Raw genomic sequence first — 18658 nt, 5'->3', positions numbered from 1 at the left:
GTGATCTGAACACATTCTACAAGGAGGGAAGCGTTCTATATCCACTGACCAATATGCCGGGCTACTAGCCTCGTGTGCCTATTGGAGTGTAGTTAGTGTGACTAAGAAACTGAATTTTTAATTTTATTACAAACTTTAATTAGTTTAAACAGCCACGCGTGGGTATAGGAAGCCCACTGAACAGAGCAGCATTACGACTTCCTAATACACCCAGCAATGAAGATTTTCATACTATGGCTTCCAATGATCCCAGAAGTACTCATCTGTGAAGTCCTCCATTTATTCTAACGACAAAATGTGCTATCAGCCATATAAAAGGAGCTAGCAAAGAGGAGGCAGGACACTTCCAGGAGACTGTGGAAAACACATACTAGGAAGCAGCTACTGAACTCACCAGGCAGACTGAGGTTAAAAGCACGCTCTTTTCTCCACAAGCTAACGGTGATCAGAGCCCTGGACGCCAAGTCCATTTCCTTCTATGTAAACCTCATATTCCTAACTCTGAATGTACCATAAAAGAGTCTTCATCACTACCTGGAAAACCTTTATGCATTTTTCAAGTCAATTCCTCTCTTTCTCTCCCAAGTGAACCTTTAGTACCTTCCCTCCTCTTCAAACCTCCAGCGACCTCCTGTAAGCTGGTATCTCACCTCCTTGTCCACAAAGGACAGACGGCTGGGGAGGAAGACCATTTCAGAGAGATGATATGCAGGTTTGAAGGGCCTGTGGCTGGAGCAAGAGGCAGGAGCCAGTAAGTTAAACAACCAGTGCACCCCTAGCCAGATAGCTCAGTTGGTTACAACATCATCCTGATATGCAAAGGTTCCAAGTTCAATCCTTGATCAGGGCACATACAGGGACAAATCGATATCTCTCTCTCTCTCTCATACATAAAAATTTAAAAATTTTAAAAAAAAAACCAGAAACAGTGCAGCTGAGGCCAGAGAGAATAGGGGAAGAGGCTGGAGAGGCGGAGAGGCCAGTCCACATTGGACTGGGAAGACCGCAGCAAGGATTTTAGTGTCTGTCTCATAACAAACACTGAGGCCACTGAAGGCTTAGCCAGCTTTTGGGGGAGGAGGGGAGCCAGTGCATACAGACAACTTTTCAAAGCAGATGTTATGATAGGGAGGAGACAGCTCCCTGGACGGAAATAAATGGATTTGACAAGTAATTCCAATTCTATGTTTAAATAGAATGTTCTACCCTAAGGAAATGGTCAGGGATACTGACAAGATTTATGCCTCAAAGTGTTCTTTGCAGAGGTATTTATACAGGTGAAAAACTGACTAAAAGTTCATTGTTCAGCATCAGAAAAATATCTAAAAATTTATGCTATATTATATAGTGAAATACTATAGAGCCATTAAAAATATGTTTGTGATGAGTTTTAAATTGCATGGGAGACATGGTTTGGGGTTAGGGCCCAAAAGAAATGATCTTACTTAAGTAGAAATACACATAGAAAAAGACTAGGAGGAAATGTGCCCCAAATATTGATAGTGGTAGCCCAACTGTTGAATTCTATGGGGTTTTCTTTCATACTTTCTTTTTCTTTTAATTTATAATTCCCCTTTACGTGTTTATAACTATATCATCACAAGATAATGATTAAAAATAATAATAAACTAGACAACATTACCAACTTTGGAATTTTATTTTAAAGAAAAAAAAAGCTTGGCTCTACTTCTTTGTCCTGACACATCTAAAATTTCAAAACTGGCAAATTCTTACTTGCATCATATTAAAGATGAAATTTTGCCTGACCAGGCGGGGGCGCATTGGATAGAACATTGGACTGGGATGTGGAGGACCCAGGCTCAAGACCCCGAGGTTGCCAGCATGAGCGTGGGCTCATCTGGTTTGAGCAATGCTCACCAGCTTGAGCCCAAGGTCGCTGGCTCGAGCAAGGGGTCGCTCGGTCTGCTGTAGCCTCCGGGTCAAGGCACATATGAGAAATCAATCAATGAACAACTAAGGAGCCACAATGAAAAACTGATGTTTCTCATCTCTCTCCCTTCCTGTCTTTCTGTCCCTATCTGTCCCTCTCTCTGACTCTCTCTGTCTCTGCCACAAAAAAATAAAAAAACAAAAAATAAGATAAAGATGAAATTCTTTTATTCATTGTTTCTATAGTTATTCTTTGATTCTTTCTTTTACTTTTTTTTTTTTTTACAGTCTCCCCAGTTCAGGGAGTCACTCAAGGAGTACACAAATTTACATTATTATTATTACACAAATAGTAGGCAGGACTCCTGCAGTCGTTTCTGCAGGAAAAGACAAGCGGCCAGGAGTCAGCCAAGTCTCCACTGAGCCTTGGAAGAAATCCTCCTGAAAGTGATTCAAGGAAACTCAGTTTGGTTCCTATTATTTATCAAAGTACTGATTAACATGCCAGGTATTCAAAAACTAATATATATATATTTATATATATATATGGCAAGTTACCTCCTCTACATATTGTATATAACATGCATTTTGAAAGTTTTATTTACAAAATTTTTACAAACTATTAAGTTCATGCATAAAACAAGAGACATTTTAAGATTTTTCTTTTCTCCTTTAGAACCGTCCACAGCGTTATGAGATGCCATATTTTCCTCCACAAAGAAAAATACACTAAAATTTAATTAACTCCCAATCACACATGATAATGCAGAAAATAATTTTATTGCATACAATTTTTTCATCATTTGTATTTGGCTTCAAGAAACAGAATACAACCATTCCAGAATGAATTTTCAATTGTGATGAACTCTACTTAAACCATCATTAAAATCAGTGAACAAGGCTTACCCAGGAACAAAGCCATGACTGATGGCTTTTTCTTTTTAAACTCTTGTTTGTTTTGAGGAGTAATTCTGAAGCCATTTGCTCACCTGGGGACACAGAGGTTGGGGTGGCTGTCACGCTATAGGCCTGAAACTGAACCCAGGTATGTCAAAAAGCAGTGTTTTCCAAACTGTAAGGTGTGGCTTTTTCATGGGTTATGAAATCAATTGAATGGATAAGATTTCAATTTAGTTGGTAATATCAGCATTTTTTTAAGAGAAGCATTTTTTACAAAAGAATATTCGCACATCACATAGTAAGGGTAAGTGTTGGTACAGAAACTTTAAGTTCGTGTATACACATATAACTGTGTGTGCGTACTGGGTTGAAATACATTTCTCTCTTACTGTGGGTTGCAGGCAAAATTCTTTAAAAGCAACAGGCTAATTCCACTGAATAAGGCTTCTTTGTGCTAAATACCCATTAGGATTCTTGCCAGGCTAGCAATAGACAGACAGTTCCAATTAATGAAACTCTCCAATTTAACTCCCCTAGATGGTAAAACTGACAGCCATTTCCTACGAAGTACTTGTAAAGAATATTTTAAAGTACATTTATCTGTACTTTACTCTAAGTGGAACGAGCCAGTCACAAAAATGCAAACACGGCATAATTTCACCTAGAGGAGGTTCCCAGAGTGGTCAGACTCACAGAGACAGCGAGCAGAACAGCAGAGACCAGGGGCTGGGACAGGGTGGGGGTGGGGGATGGGAAAATATTTAATGGGAACAGAATTTCAGTTTTGCAAGATAAAAATGTTCTGGAGATTGGCTGCATAATAATGTGAATATAATTAACTCAACTGAACTGTACACTTAAAAGTGGTTAAGACGGCCAATTGCACAATCTAAAAAAATTTTTTATTTATTTTCTTTTTTTTGTTGTTTTGTTTTTTTTTTCTTTCTGAAGCTGGAAACGGGGAGAGACAGTCAGACAGACTCCCGCATGCGCCCGACCGGGATCCACCCGGCACGCCCACCAGGGGCGACGCTCTGCCCACCAGGGGCGATGCTCTGCCCCTCCGGGGCGTCGCTCTGCCGCGACCAGAGCCACTCTAGCGCCTGGGGCAGAGGCCAAGGAGCCATCCCCAGCGCCCGGGCCATCTTTGCTCCAATGGAGCCTTGGCTGCGGGAGGGGAAGAGAGAGACAGAGAGGAAGGAGGGGGTGGGGGGTGGAGAAGCAAATGGGTGCTTCTCCTATGTGCCCTGGCCGGGAATCGAACCCAGGTCCCCCGCACGCCAGGCCGACGCTCTACCGCTGAGTCTACCGCTGAGCCAACTGCCAGGGCCTCTAAAAAAAATTTTTTTTAAGTTAAATAACCAGATGTGGCTACAGGCTCTGATCCTAGACAGCGCAGCTTTGGATGCTGTGCGACCAGCCAGAATAAAGGATCCTCCAGCTCAATTTCTAACTATCATTTTCCTCCTTAGCCAGCTCTTTTCAGGATCCATGGCTTCCTCTTGGGAACAAGGTATTAGAACTCCAGATTGCCTGTGTCCACCAACATCCATCCTCTGCCTCATGACAGGAGGCTGGGTGCGGGCTCGGGGTGCTGGAGCGCTGTACCCCTGTTACTAGGAGACACCAACATCCGTCCTCTGCCTCATGACAGGAGGCTGGGTGCGGGCTCGGGGTGCTGGAGCGCTGTACCCCTGTTACTAGGAGACACCAACATCCGTCCTCTGCCTCATGACAGGAGGCTGGGTGCGGGTTGGGGTGCTGGAGCGCTGTACCCCTGTTACTAGGAGACACCAACATCCGTCCTCTGCCTCATGACAGGAGGCTGGGTGCGGGCTCGGGGTGCTGGAGCGCTGTATCCCTGTTACTAGGAGACACCAACATCCGTCCTCTGCCTCATGACAGGAGGCTGGGTGCGGGCTCGGGGTGCTGGAGCGCTGTACCCCTGTTACTAGGAGACACCAACATCCGTCCTCTGCCTCATGACAGGAGGCTGGGTGCGGGCTCGGGGTGCTGGAGCGCTGTACCCCTGTTACTAGGAGACACCAACATCCGTCCTCTGACTCATGACAGGAGGCTGGGTGCGGGCTCGGGGTGCTGGAGCGCTGTACCCCTGTTACTAGGAGACACCAACATCCATCCTCTGACTCATGACAGGAGGCTGGGTGCGGGTTGGGGTGCTGGAGCGCTGTACCCAGTAGCTAGGAGACACGGACAGAATGTCTAGACAAGGAGGGAGGGGGCTGCTTGGGAGAAAACGTCTTTGTCCTCAAGTTCAGTGAGTAGTCATTGAGGGATGTGAATGCTCTGAGCCAAGTAGGGGTTTTTGTTGTTTTTGTTTTGTTTTTTTGCCTGCCGGCCAAACTGCTCTGCCTTTTATCTCCAGGAAGCTACAGTGTGTCCCTCATCGGTCACCTTCTCCAGTTATAAAACAGCCTTTGAGTTTCCCTAGAGGGAGAAATGACCGTCTTTAAAAGCTATAGGTTTATTAACTGTCCTGCAAATAACCGTGACAAAGTGCCTTTACTCGCACAAAATAATGAAACCCCAACGTCCAGTTCGGCCTCCGTACCCACCAAGCTCCCAGCTGAGCAGACTGCGTGGGTCTAAATCAGACGTCCGAATCACCAACTCCAGGAAAGCAAAGGAGAAATGACTTTATTATTTTACGTGTTGGTAAATTCATTTTGAAAAGTATTGGTATTCCTGCTGAACTGGAAGTAGGACAAATGATGATCATTTATAAATCGATTTTCCTCTCATATATCTGCTGTTGCAATAGTAAAGAATAAATAAGGTGTATAGGTAAGAAATTGTTTAATTAAAAGCTGGGTTGTAAATGCTCCCCGATGAAAGGCACATAAATTAGCCCAGACTCATCAAACCCTGCCGGAAAGAAAGGTTCTACTAAGTATTTCCACAGAAGGCTGAAGACAGCAGAGCATAAAAGTGTACGAGCCTAGAAGCAGCTATTAGAGGCCAGTGAATCTCAGCTTCTAAGAGTCAATGTCTAGAGCTAGGAACCATCTAATGGGAGAAAGACTTTGGAGTAAGCAAGACTTTTAAGTAAGTAGGCTTTGGAGTCAACCTGGGTTTGAATCTCAGGCCCCTGTCATCTTTCTATAACAGGGATCATGACAGGGTTGTGGTGAGGTCTCAAGGAGCAAAACTTGCGAATACTGACGCAGTGCTCGGAACACCACCTGAGACCCCGTGAGAACTCAGTCATTACGAGGCTCAGAGAAGGTACACGATGAAGGCTGTTCCTTTGTCAAGGTCTAATCTGTTCAGACTTCAGAAATTTGGCTATTTCCTTGTAGTGTCAAAATGTTCTTTCACCTTTAGAAGGTTTTTTCCATTGTCACTCGATGTCTTTTAAGAGCTGCTTAATATTCCGTCTCTAAAAGGGAACCCTCCTGCACTGCTGGTGGGAATGCAGACTGGTGCAGACCCTGTGGAGAACTGTATGGGGTTTCCTCAAAAAATTATAAATGGAACTGCCTTTTCACTCAGCTATCCTACTTTTAGGAATGTATCCTAAGAATACCAAATCACTGATTCAAAAAAAGGTATGCACCCCCCCATGTTTATTGCAGCATTGTTTACAATAGCCAAGATCTGGAAACAGCCCCAAGTGTCCATCAGTGGACGAGTGGATTAAAAAACTGTGGTACATATACACCGTGGAATACGACGCAGTCATGAAAAAGAAGGAAATCCTATCTTTTGTGACAGTATGGATAGACGTGGAGATTACTATGCTAAGCCAAGCAGAGAAAGAAAAATATCATATGATCTCACATATATGTAGAATCTAATTAACAAAGTGAATTGAAGAACAGAATAGAGGCAGAGAGGTGGGGTCACAGGGACCAGAGGGACAGCAGTCAGAGGGAAGGGGGGTGAGGGGATGAGATCAGAGAAGGTAAAGGGATTAGTGAAACTATATACACATAAGACAGAGATATAGATAACAAGACAGTAAATCCTAGAGGGAAGGGGAGAGGAGTTAGGAGAAGGGGGTATAAAAAGGGACACAGGGTTGGGGGGTAAGGGAGTTAAATTCAGACAGACATTGAATCCACGTAAACACAATAAATTAAAAATTAATAAAAATTTAAAAATATATATCCCGTCTCTAGTTTCAAGCACAACACCCACCCACCCACCTCTGGGAGTTCACAGCTGCAGTCCTCAGTGTCCACCCTCAGCTGACGTTGTCCAGAGCAGCAGGGGACGGGACAGAGGTGGCAGGCTGCACCTTGGTTTGGTTTGGTTTGGCCCAGTGTTGGCATTGACAGTGTTTTTTAAATCTGAACATAGCACCTAACATTTTTAAATCTATAGATTTTTTTTTTCTGTAGAATTCTGGCTTCTCTAGAAAACTCAAAAGATCTGGCAACCGGGTCCACATTCCCACAAAAGAGCAAGATCGGAGTAAGGCAGGGGCTCCCCTCCCAGTCCCCTCCCCCCCATGACAGAGGCCAGTGAAAGCATCCCATGTAGACGATTGCTTTTTCCCATTTTTCAATGTCAGGTTCATTACACGTGGGTACAGTGTTTACTTGGTCCCATGTGCACAAGGCAAGAGAAGGACACACTTGAGAGACAAACATCCTTGTTTATAACCCCACTCCAACCCATCAACTGTGACAACCAGGCAGGTTATGGACTGTCTCTGAGCCAGTTTCCGCGCGTGCAGATGGGACCAACCCCCCATTCACAACATAGCTCTCGTGCTTACCGTCTGGAAAGTACCCAGTCCTATTGGCTGTATACAGCGTACGCTCAGATAAATGTTCACTTCCCTCCTACTACTCACTGCTGATGGCTTTGCCAGCTTTGTATCAGTCTCTACTTTACTCCTGCCCCCTCTCACCAATGGTTGGAATCTACATCAGACACTCTCACATTCCAAAGTGCAACTCAGATGTGCTCAAAGAATCAAAATGGCATGATGACGCCCCTAGATCTCACCATCAGTTTTTGGAAAATACAAATGACACCATGGAGATGCACTCAGCAAAGTCTAGACTGTAAGAAACTCTCTAGGATAGATCTGATTTCTTCAACAACTACATCAAAAACTACAAAAACTACAAAAAAAATAAGACAAAGTTACTTAAGAGATATACCAGCCAACTGTACTGAATGGAACTTGCCTGGATGCCAATTTTTTTTAAAAACTGCACAGAATTTTTATAAGATAATTCAGGAAATGGGAACACTGATTGACTATTTGACGATATTAAGGAATTATTGTTACTGTCTGAGCTATAATGATGCAGGGGTTACACCAGTAAAAACTCAGCATCTTTTAGAGATACATACTGAAATATTTCCATGGGAAATGCTAAAATGAAAGTGACCCAGGGTGAAATAAAAAATAAAAACTCATGTTTTTATTTGTTACTTAGACTGGCTAAGTAACAAAAATGGCCGAAGCTGGGTGATGATATTGTTCTCTTGACTTTGGTGTACGCTTGAATCTATAGTCAATCACTTGTAGAAAGTGAAGTCCATGGTGAGCTATTTTAAACTCTTTTAAGGTTAGAAATAGCACTGGATTCACCTAATACAGAGCATAGATTTCTTAGAACTTACTACTTGTGAGTACCTATTTGGGTCTTGATACATCTTAGAAGGATTATTGGGGCAGGAGTTTGTAATGTCGGTGCCTTGTAGGGAGAGGCAAGCCTCTGGTCCCCTCTACCTGGACTGATTTCTTTTCCTCAAGTTTTGAAACGCGTTTTCTGCTCATCCCACTGTGAGCCCCGAGAGGGCACAGACTCTTCTGTCAATCCTTGTCTCCCTCGCACCTAGCACACCAACCAGCGCATAGTAAGACCTCAATTAATGTTTGTTGAGCAAATGCAAGGGAAAGGGGATATCTATACTTCATTTTTAAGGAGAGAACAGAGCAGGAAAATCTGATTTTGACTGGGTACTGCCATGCAGTGGTTCAGCCCATGGCATGCCCATTTGACCACGTATCACAATGGGCTGGGAGCTTGTTGAAGGCTCATTCCCAGTCACCTGCCTTCTTGGGGATCCTGATCCAGTGGGTCTGAGCTGAAATGACAGGATAGGTATTCTTAACAAACACCCAAATGCCTTTGATGCAGCCAGTTCAGACGGGTGTGCAATATTCACCAACACTGACTGGTCGACCTCTTTGTTTCTCAATTGTATCGTTCATTTTTCCAGCCTGGCTCTTTTTTCGACAGCGAAACCTTCAACACACACACACACACACACACACACACACACACACACACACACACACACACAAGAGAAGAGTACAATGAACCCCCTTATGGCATCCACCAGCCTCAAGGGCCATCAACATTCTGCCATCTTGCTTCTCAATTTTATTTTCAAGGAAACGATTTCCTTTTCGTTGACTCAGCAACAGCACGGACAACAAGACTCTGCCTTCATGATGCAGGTGGGTGAACCCCACCCCCGGTTAACTGGGGAGAGCAGGATTTTCTTTTCCCTAGAATGACACATACGGGGGTAGGAGGCTGTGTTCTCCGTCTCTAACTTTAAAACTGGAAAATCAGGCGACATGATAATCAGGAAGATTTGGATTAATTGTAATTTAAATGTTTTGTTCATTCACTACTCCGAAGAAATAAAGCCTTATTCAAAATTTTTTTTAATGAATTCATTTTACCTTTGGCCATATCTGATTCTGCCTCATTGCAACACAAGGTCACAATACAATAAGAAATATAAATAAAGCAAGATGTCTAATTTAATGATTTATGTGACAGACTAATAACTAAGGAAATCTACAAATTTATTCATAGGATAAAATTAGGGGGTCACTGGTCCCTTTATAAAGGTATTCTTCAAATCACTGCAGAATATCTGTATAATGCAAATATTCCGATATGAGTTTCATAACTATTAAATGTCAAAAAATATTCATGGACACCCTCGCATAACAGTCATTGTAGCTGGTTAGGGAAAATATGTAACGGACATATGTTACAAATGTAGTAACACTTTAAATGAATTTGTATGTACTAAATGACAATGGAATCCTTATCCATTTGAAAAATGGTAGCACAGATTTACATGCCTTATATTTAGTGCCTGAAGGAAAGAGGAGAGATGAGCTGAAAGGCATTCATTTCTCATGAGTACAACACTTTTTTTTTAATGTAGGAAAGAGTAGATAAACAGAACAAGCCGGATTCTTTTTTATTTACTTACACTAGTCAGATTAGAAAAATAGAGTCAGGTCAAGTTCATTGCAAGGAAGCTGTTTTCCGGTACACGGCAGGTTGGGAGACATTTTTCCATCTTTCATAGCAATATAAAGAAAGAAAGAAAATGATTCGCATCGCATTAATGAAATACCTGAGACCTGCGCAGTCAAGACAACTTCTATAAAAGCTTACACCAGGGGTCCCCAAACTTTTTACACAGGGGGCCAGTTCACTGTCCCTCAGACCGTTGGAGGGCCAGACTATAAAAAAAACTATGAACAGATCCCTATGCACACTGCACATATCTTATTTTAAAGTAAAAAACAAAACGGGAACAAATATAACATTTAAAATAAAGAACAAGTAAATTTAAATCAACAAACTGACCAGTATTTCAATGGGAACTATGCTCCTCTCACTGACCACCAATGAAAGAGGTGCCCCTTCCGGAAGTGCGGTGGGGGCCGGATAAATGGCCTCAGGGGGCCGCATGTGGCCCGCAGGGCCGTAGTTTGGGGACCCCTGGCTTACACGATGACTTAAAAAAAAAAAAGAGCTCAATAGACCTGAATTTGAAGTGCATCCCTCCACTTCCTAAGTTCTGCATCTATAAAAGGTGATCACGCTGTCTACCATGTACTGTTATGGGGATTCAATGAGATAATATATGCAGAGTATCTAAAACAAAGAAACATTCAAAAAGAGTTTGTCCCCTTAACTCATTCCTAAAGGTCGGGGTTCTGAAGCCGTAACCGTGATAATGTTAGAAGACTGTGAAACAGCAGGCAGGTATGTGGTTAGCTGCCCAAAGCACTAACTGCGGGAAAGATCTGGGAGCTATGAGCACTCTGCATCCAGGATCCTCCCTTTTCCTTCTGTTCTCATTTTTGACATTGCTGCCATTGTGTCCACTAATTTGGCAGGGTTGCATTGAATTATGACCTTCTTCTTCCCACCATCTGTTTACCCTCCCATCTAAACAATGCGATGTCTATTCTCATCTTTTCCCATCAATGTGATTAGATATGTGCCTATTAACTCAGTTAACTGGGGTTTTAAAATACCTTCCCAGCCTGACCTGGTGGTGGCACAGTGGATGGAGCGTCGAACTGGGATGTGGAAGGACCCAGGTTCGAGACCCCGAGGTCGCCGGCTTGAGTGTGGGCTCATCTGGTTTGAGCGAGGCTCACCAGCTTGGACCCAGGGTTGCTGGCTCCAGCAAGGGGTTGCTCAGCCTGCTGAAGGCCCGCAGTCAAGGCACATGTGGGAGGGCAATCGATGAACAACTAAGGTGTTGCAACGCACAATGAAAAACTGGTGATTGACGCTTCTCATCTCTCTCTGTTACTGTCTGTCCCTGTCTATCCCTCTCTCTCTGACTCACTCTCTGTCTCTGTAAAAAAAAAAAAAAAAAAAGTATTTTAAAATACCTTCCCATTCTTAAAATGGTGGTTTACACTCTGTCCCTGTAAAAAAAAACTAGCTAAACATTCAGAAGAAATAAAGTAATAATAGGATTTAAATCTTGCTAGTAACCAGAAGGTTACTTCATATATCTAGCAAAATGGACTTAAAAACTACTTCGTAAATGTCCACTTAGGCCTCAGCCATTTGCTGTGTGTTACTATTAGGAAATTTATCCTATTTTATTATCAAAAGGTGCATATATATATATGTGTGCATATATATATATATGAAAGAATAAATGAATGAATATACATATATGGCCTGACCAGGCGGTGGCACAGTGGATAGGGCATCGGACTAGGATGTGGAAGGACTCAGGTTCGAGACCCCGGGTTTGCCAGCTTGAGCGCGGGCTCATCTGGCTTGAGCAAAAAGCTCACTAGCATGGACCCAAGGTCTCTGGCTCGAGCGGGGGGTTACTCGGTCTGCTGAAGGCCCACGGTCATGGCACATATGAGAAAGCAATCAATAAACAACTACGGTGTCACAACGAAAAACTGATGATTGATGCTTCTCATCTCTGTTCCTGTCTGTCTGTCCCTATCTATCCCTCTATCTGACTCTCTCTCTGTCCCTGTAAAAAAATTAAAAAAAAAATAAAAATAATAAATAAAACCCATAATTTAAAAAATATATATATATATATACACATATATGTGTGTACATATACATTTTAAATTGCTTCATAGCAAGCTCACACTATAGGACTTTTAATTATTTTTTAAAATCTGATTAGTGCTTGCCTAAGAAGGACATTGGAAGACATTTCAGCCCTGGATGGGTAGCTCAGTTGATTAGAGCATCGTCCTGATATGCCAAGGTTATGGGTTTGATCCCCAGTCAGGACACATATAAGAATCAACCAATGGATACATAAATAAGTGGAACAACAAATTGATGTTTCTCTCTCTCTTTCTCTCTCTCTCTTCCTCTCACTCTAAAAATCAATTAAAATTTTTTTCAAAAAGACATTTCATGTCATTCTTTTAGGTCACTGAGGCACTGCTAAGTGCAATTTTAAAATACACTAAGATTAAAACAATAAAATACACTAAGATTTTACTTTGAGAGAAGCAAGAAAGATTCAAAAGGGTACATCGTTTTAATCAGGATTTTTAAGAAGTCTGATGAATTACCAACATGTACTGTGAACCCCTAACCACCGATAAGTACTCTATTCAACCCAAGGAGAAACGGAGCTAAATACATTTTTTCAGTGTCTTTATCATCTAGAATAAGAGGTGCTCATGTACAGAGGAGGGCAGTAAGCCAACTTACCACAGTGATGGGAAGTGTTTATGGGAGCTTTCCAGGATGCGTAGCTCACCACAGGGGAGGTTTGAGTTAAATGTCTAACCATTAAGAACAGAAGAGTTAGGTATTCTCAAGCTTCTTCTCTGGGCTTCAAGTGAGACTCAGGCTAGGAAGCTCCCTGTTCCCTCCTTTTCCATCATCTAGGCAGGGGTCCCCAAACTTTTTTTTTTTTTTTTTTCATTTTTATGAAGCTGGAAACAGGGAGAGACAGTCAGACAGACTCCCGCATGCGCCCGACCGGGATCCACCCGGCACGCCCACCAGGGGCGATGCTCTGCCCACCAGGGGGCGATGCTCTGCCCATCCTGGGCGTCGCCATGTTGCGACCAGAGCCACTCTAGCGCCTGAGGCAGAGGCCACAGAGCCATCCCCAGCGCCCGGGCCATCTTTGCTCCAATGGAGCCTTAGCTGCGGGAGGGGAAGAGAGAGACAGAGAGGAAAGCGCGGCGGAGGGGTGGAGAAGCAAATGGGCGCTTCTCCTATGTGCCCTGGCCGGGAATCGAACCCGGGTCCTCCGCACGCTAGGCCGACGCTCTACCGCTGAGCCAACCGGCCAGGGCAACCCCAAACTTTTTACACAGGGGCCAGTTCACTGTCCCTCAGACTGTTAAAGGGCCGCCACATACAGTGCTCCTCTCACTGACCACCAATGAAAGAGGTGCCCCTTCTGGAAGTGCGGGGGGTGGGGTGGGGGGAGCGGAAAAATGGCCTCAGGGGGCCGCATGCAGCCCACGGGGGGCCCGTAGTTTGGGGACACCTGACCTAGAGCACTCATTCCTGTGGTCCTCCACCATCCATCCCGTCTTCCCTCCAGCTTCTGTGCAGCTTCTCCCCTAACACATCCACGACCATGAACAGAATCACACAACCAACCTCTACTTTCTGTTAGTGACCTAGTCTAACATAGTCCAATAGAAATAGAATGGAAGACAAATGCAAACCACATATGTAACTTTACATCTTCTAATAGCCACTTCTAAATATAAGAGAAACTGGTGAAACTATTTTTAATATATTTTACTTAAACCCAATATATCCAAAATTTTACTTTAATATATAATCAATATAAAATTGTTGAGATATTTTAAAGTCTTGTAGTACAAATTTTTGATATCTGATGCATATATCAAACTCAGCACATCTCAATTCAGGCTAGCCACATTTCAAGTGCTCACAGCTACATGTGGCCGGTGACTAGTGGCTCTCACTCCAGTGAAGATGGTCCCAAACTTTTATAATGACTGATTGTTGAAGGAGAAAGGGGTCATGAGTAAATTTTAAAAAATAAATTTGGCCCTGGCCGGTTGGCTCAGCGGTAGAGCGTCGACCTGGCGTGTGGGGGACCCGGGTTCGATTCCCGGCTAGGACACATAGGAGAAGCGCCCATTTGCTTCTCCACCCCCTCCCTCCTTCCTCTCTGTCTCTCTCTTCCCCTCCGGCAGCCGAGGCTCCATTGGAGCAAAAGATGGCCCGGGCGCTGGGGATGACTCCTTGGCCTCTGCCCCAGGCGCTAGAGTGGCTCTGGTCAAGGCAAAGCTACGCCCCAGAGGGGCAGAGCATCGCCCCCTAGTGGGCAGAGCTTCGCCCCTGGTGGGCATGCCAGTTGGATCCCGGTCGGGCGCATGCGGGAGTCTGTCTGACTGTCTCTCCCGGTTTCCAGCTTCAGAAAAAACTAAAAAAAAAAAAAAATTGGCTTGCCTGACCAGTGGTGGCACAGAGGATAGAGCATTGACCTGGGACACTGAGGTCCCAGATTCAAAACCCAAGGTTGCCGCCAGCTTGAATACAGAGTCACTGGTTTGAGCCCAAAGGCCACTGGCTTGAAGCCCAAGGTCACTGGCTTGAGCAAGGGGTCACTGGCTAAGCTGGTGCACCATCCCCATCAAGGCACACATGAGAAAGCAATCAATGAACAACTAAAGCGCCACAACTACGAGTTTATACTTCTCATCTCTCTCCCTTCCTGTTTCTTTCTCCTCCCTCCCCCTACTAGAGAAAAAAAGAGAATAACTTAGGCTTATCCATATTTTTTATTGTTCTCCAATAAACACAAATGGCATGTGTTTATGCTTTTTAAAAACTTGAGATTTTAAATATCTTTGGCATAGCAGGGAAATTTAAATGAGTAAATCTTCATATCCATGCTCTAATGCAAGTTGTTTTTTTTGTGTGTGTGGTTTTTTTTGTGTGTGTGTGTGTGGCAGAGACCGAGAGAGTCAGAGAGAGAGACAGGTAGGGACAGACAGACAGGAACGGAGACAGATGAGAAACATCAATTCTTCATTGCGGTTCCTTAGTTGTTCATTGATTGATTTCTCATATGTGCCTTGACCCGGGGGACTACAGCAGACCGAGTGACCCCTTGCTCGAGCCAGCGACCTTGGGCTCAAGCTGGTGAGTCTTGCTCAAACCAGATGAGCCCGCGCTCAAGCTGGTGAACTCGGGATCTCGAACCTGGGTCCTCCACATCCCAGTCTGACGCTCTATCCACTGCGCCACCGCCCGGTCAGGCACAAGTTATTCTTTTAATGACACACATGACATCAGCATCTGTCCTCACTTCAACATATCCAGCCACCTTTTAACTCCTGTGCCATCACAAATTACTCTCCCTGCTGCCTGCAACCCGCCCACTTCTTCTGCAGATCACTCAGCTGGAGGAACAGAACGCACAGGAGAAATAGTTTCCACGTCCTCCCCACCTCTGCACAATTTCTAGTTTTGCTTTGGTAGATCTGAAGTCACTGGTATAAAGTTCAGAGAATTCAAATTCAAATTATTTTTTAAAAAAGGCCTCTGTTTTCAGTGCTGCTTCAAAGTATTTTAAATTAGGCTTGTTATTTACTTGTACTGTACTTAAAATTAGATTTAAACATTCAAAAGCAATTATAATGTCCCACTTTGATTTATTTTTAAAAGAATTGTCCTATCGGTTCTCCGCAAGCATCAGCAATTAATTTTTCATCAGAAAATGGACTTCTCACTTCAAAGATTATGACTAAAATGATGTTTTCAGGGTTTAAATCTAGAAGTAGTTTAGTCACTGCAAAATGTGAACATGAGGCTTAAGAAGTTAAACAGAATAAACTTGAATTAGGAAACCTACAGATTTTTTAATTCATGGTACAGTCTGGCTTCCGGATGCTCTGCTAGACACCTCACAATGACAGCTTTGCCCTTTTCCCCAGGCTTTGAAAGGTGACAGGCTGGACCCTGCGCTAGAGGAGTTACAGGACTGGATTTCAGTCCTCACTGCCAGTTGCCAACCAGCTATATGACCTTGGGTGTGGTCCACGCCCCACACACTAATGTAGGCGCATGCACACACACACACACACACATTCATTTCAGCCTCCCAGGCTGTAAAACTGGGTTGACAACACAGTGCTCTCTCATGCTGCCTCCGGCATGACCATTCCTGACCTTTGCGTTAATCTTCCTCCATCCCATTAACCCCCAAACAAACGCATCCTCACGCATCTCCTCTTCCTAAACGAGAAGATGGCTGGCGGTACCTACGGTAGTGAGACGGAAAAGAAAAGCTGTTAAAAAGAGAGAGAGAGAGAAAGAGAGAGAGAGAAATCCTAAAATGAGTCACCTTTCCAGAATTTACCATTCCTCTGGTACCTGGGTGCTTGGTCATGGTGATAAATCAGTTCCTGCAATGGAACTTGCTCTGAGAACCTGGTGATTGTTATATGTACTGTTCTTGAATGATGCTGACACTAGACACCCCTCTCTTTTAAGAGCCACTTGTAGGTACAAAACAACACTGAAGTTATGCATCAAACACACATCAGCAACCACATAAACCGACTTTAAGTGGAACCTGGAGAAAATCAGATCAGAATCACAGAGAGTTTTAATTAGGTCTTTGCACCAGCTTTCGATAAGTTCGAGAAAATAAATTACAGCTCCTCAAACTTCCCACTTAACCTCCCCACGACCCTAGAAGCACCCTAAAATCCAGGCTGCTGCAAAAATTACTCCCTACCCCTTAGGCTGAACTGACTGCAGAGATACCCAGAGAGCCTCCCTTCCCACGGATTCCCTCACCAAGGCCCAAGTCAGGGGCTCGGTGCTGCTTCCCTCTGGCCTGATTCTTCATGCTGCCATTTTGAATTAACAGAGCTATCCTCTGCAACTGATACACTGTCTAGGCAGCCTTGGCACACAACAGACACACACCCTGCGGGGGAAACTTGCCACCGCCTAATTCAAGTCGCTCGCAAGCCAGAATTAAACAGCAAATCCAGAAAGCCCGCATGCTTTAACGGAACCCTGACTCGGTTTTAAGTCACTGCAAATGACAGCTTCCTTTGAAGCACTTGGGTTTAGCGGACATGTTTAACTCTTAAATCCCAGTTCTCATCAATTTTCTAAAGTTCAGGCGTTCCTCCTGCTTTGCAGACTACACTTACCTCAGATACCACGAGTGCTGTTGCTAAATAGCGCCCCGACAGACAAGGAAATCGAGGACGCAAAGAAAAACTGAAATGCATAATCATCTCAGAAATGTCTTGAGTGCCTTTTACCAATAACTGCCCTGCACTACTTCCCCCCCCCCAAGAACGCCCCCCGGGTGTGGCTTGCGGGTAAGTTGTGTCACGTCCTGCGGCGCGCGTGGAAGAGAGCAACAGCCCGCGCGTTTGCCCTTAGGAGGGGGCAGTCCCCGGGACACGATTTGAGATCGCGCACCGGATGGACACGGGGACAGAGCCGAGCCACCGGCAGCGCCCCCCCCCCCCCGCAACCATGTTCGCGCGACCCTCCCCCCGCGCGGCAGGTGCGTTACCTTCCGGGAAGGTGCCCACTCGGCGGCGAGCCCCGAACCCCTCCTGGAGGGGGTGGGGGGCGCGCAGGCACACACCCAACTGGGCAGCAACTTCGATATCAAGAATAGGAAACACAGAAAAACAGTCTGCGGGTTTATGAGAGTTAAAGGGAGATGGGGCAAGGATGGGGTTGGGGTGTGGAGAGCGGGGGCAGATTCCCACCAGGCTGCGGAGCTCGCGCCCGGGGTAGGGAGTCCCTCTCTTACGCCCCTGGAGCCCCCAAACCCAAGTCCCCCCCACCCACCCCACCCCCGGTCCGAGGCCACCAACCCTCTGCCGACCCAGAGACCATTCCCCGCCCCAGCCAGCACCCGCCGGGCTCGGCCCGGGCAGCGCAGCCCGCGGGTTCGGATGGACAGCAGGAGGCGACCAGGCACAGAAGACGGCGATGGCGGACGCGAGTGAAACCTGCGGGGAGAAGCGGGTGCAGACGCCGCGCGCTCCCAGTCGTGCCCGCCGAGGCTCACCTGCCGGGCGGCGGGCTCGGGGCTGGCTCTGCGGTGCTGATGCTGCGGCCGCCGGGGGTGCGGGTGCTGCCGGGGCCGCAGCTACTGCGGCGACATCCGGGGCTGCAGCTGCAGTGGCGGAGGCGGCCGTCGGGCGCTTCCCCCTCCCCAGACTCCGGCGCCCGGGCCCGCCGCCCCCGCTCACAGTCGGCCCGGCTCACGTGACCGCGGGGTCCACCCCGCCTCCCCCGCCCGGGCCCGGAGCTGCGCTGCACCGGCGCGTCTGGGCCACCGGGGCCGCAGCGCCGCGCTCGGCGCGGGCGGGGAGAACCCTGGCGGCCGGAGGAGCGGCCGGCAGGCAGGACCTCACAGCGGAAGGCGGCTCTTTGCTCGATTTTTATTTCTTGGTCACGGCCAGGATGGCAGCTATCTCTACAGGGAAAACCTGGGCTTTAAGGAGCCAGGGCTCCCTCCTCTGGGCACCTCTCCAGGACACAGCCGTTTGGTCGCTACGTGCGGGCCTTGGTGCCCAAGCAAGATTTCCCCGCGGAGAAGCGTGCGCTATGCTCACACGTCCAAGCCCATT

The 18658-nt window shown here is 45.8% G+C and overlaps 1 protein-coding gene across 3 annotated transcripts in view; it reads right to left on the bottom strand.

The window, feature by feature from the left end:
* The window catches only part of SCRN1 (secernin 1), a 55985-nt gene extending 37606 nt beyond the window's left edge, over positions 1-18379 (bottom strand). Inside the window, exon 1 of one of the 3 annotated variants that reach the window (XM_066354485.1) lies at positions 18094-18379. The gene's annotated coding sequence lies outside the window, so the exon portion shown is untranslated. Of the gene's footprint in view, positions 1-17212; positions 17235-17896; positions 17915-18093 lie in introns of those variants that run through there. The other 2 variants (XM_066354487.1, XM_066354486.1) reach the window with 2 other exon arrangements.
* Between the last annotated feature and the right edge of the window lie 279 nt (positions 18380-18658).

The sequence above is a fragment of the Saccopteryx leptura genome, chromosome 12, assembly GCF_036850995.1.
Source record: "Saccopteryx leptura isolate mSacLep1 chromosome 12, mSacLep1_pri_phased_curated, whole genome shotgun sequence".
NCBI classification, from domain to species: domain Eukaryota; kingdom Metazoa; phylum Chordata; class Mammalia; order Chiroptera; family Emballonuridae; genus Saccopteryx; species Saccopteryx leptura.
The sequence above is the reverse complement of the archived record's forward strand: the minus strand, read 5'-3'. Positions and strand labels throughout refer to the sequence as shown.